Genomic DNA, 1,971 nt, shown 5'->3' on the forward strand with positions numbered 1-1,971 from the left:
CCTACCAGAAACTTTGTGCTGACGTTTCGTGGTTGTTAGAGTGTGTGATGGCGTGTTGTGGGTCTTAAACATGTCCACAGAAGCTCATTTGCACAATGGTGGGACTTTTGAAAAAGTGACTTCTTCAAGATAGTCCTATCTTTGCCAAATCCACTGATGAGGTCATCAGCTAAATGTACTCTCCGGAAGGGAGGCCTGGTGGGGAAACAGGTCGCTGGGAGCAGGTCTTGGAAGGGTTACATTTTTATGAGCTCTCCTGCTGTGCTTCGGTGTCTCAGTTACTTTTTACTAGTTGCTGGGACAAATACCCGACACTCAAAATGAAGGAAGGAAAGTTTTATTTAGCTCACAGTTACTGGAGGGTTCAGTCCATATTCCGCTGGCTCCAAGGCAAACAACAGCAGTTCATGCGGCAGAAAACAATGAAGAGCAGAGAGGAGCAGCAGCTGAGGCGTCCATCAAGCCTCTCTCTTCCTTCTGCAATGACTGTGAAGACCAGCGCTCCACAGTGAAGATCGGAGCTCCTCCAAAGTGGCGCTGCCGAAGACTGCTACTTTTCCTCGGAAGCAGGGCAGGGTGGCAGGAGGCAGGAAGTCGGGCAGGGCAGCAGGAAGCCTTTCTCAATTCCTGGGCCCTGCCCACCTGCAGGACGAGGCCCCCACGCTGCCGGAGCTGATTCAGCCAAGTTGACACAATGTATCAACTAACACATTCGGCTTCCTGGGCACCGTGGAAAGTGGATATCCTCTGGTAATGTTCTATCTCACAATTCCACAGTGTTTCTAAATTGGAGCTACTTCACTACCGACACAGGGTAGAAGTGCGAGCCCAATAGAGTCTTTCCTCCTTTAAATCATGGCTAGGAAATATTTGCTCTTAGCAATGGAAATGTGAGTGACACAATGTTCATTTTATAGTCCACCTGTTCCAAGTGAAATTATCCTTCTCACTAACCTTCATCCTTACTCAGACACAACTCATCTCACATTTATTTCTTCTAAACCATTTATCTATTTAGTTAACAAGTGGAGTTGATTATAATTTGTTAATATGATTTATCTCTCCAGACAAATTATGATATGCATTAGTACCCCCTTACTTATATTTTAATTGCAGCTCTAAATTTCCTATTTTTCTCCTTGGTTGTGTTTTGTTTCATTTTGTTTTGTTTATGATGTGAGAATGTGGAATCAGAGATGGCACTTTTTATATATGTATCTGTTGGACTTAGCAAAGTGACTGGCTGCTGATAGCAACCCTTCATAATGTCACTTGGGTCTGGGGATATAGCTCAGAGGCAAGGTGCCTGCCTGCCAAGTAGGAGGTCCTGAATTTGACTCTTGGAACAAAACAAACTTTTATTTTATGTGCTAAGTTATGACTGTCCAAAATTCATATGTTGAATTCCTGTCCCCTAAGACTAGGCTGTATTTAAAGACAGAAAATTTAAAGGATGATTATGACTCAGTGAATTCATATATTAAGTCTCTAACCCAATCAGACAGTAGAGAAAATTTGGACAAAAAAATACACTAAAGGGGCCGGGGAGATGGCTCAGTGGAATAAGCGCTTCCCTGGCAAGTGCAAGGGCCTGAGTTCAATTCTCTGGTTCTGGAAAAAAAAAAAAAAAAAAAAAAAATACACTAAAGACAAACGCTTGCATAGAAAAGGCCATGTAAGGAGGAGACAGTGATTTGCAAAAGAGAGAGGCCTTGCCTCAAAAGAAATAAATGCAGCTGGCATCTTATTCTTACACTTATAACTGTCAGAATTATGAGAAAATAACTTAAGTTCCCCAGTCAATCTGAACAAATTAACACAGCATTACAACTAAAAATTAAAGTTTAGCTTTAATCTGTCCCTTCTACTATCTAAAATTAGCCTAAAATCTCCCTAGCTATTTTAAATACACTTCACTAACTCAGAGTTCAGAGTTCTTATGGGAAATCAGGCCACACTGATTTCTTTTAG

This window comes from Octodon degus, unplaced genomic scaffold, assembly GCF_000260255.1.
Source record: "Octodon degus isolate 3935 unplaced genomic scaffold, OctDeg1.0 scaffold00150, whole genome shotgun sequence".
Classification (NCBI taxonomy): domain Eukaryota; kingdom Metazoa; phylum Chordata; class Mammalia; order Rodentia; family Octodontidae; genus Octodon; species Octodon degus.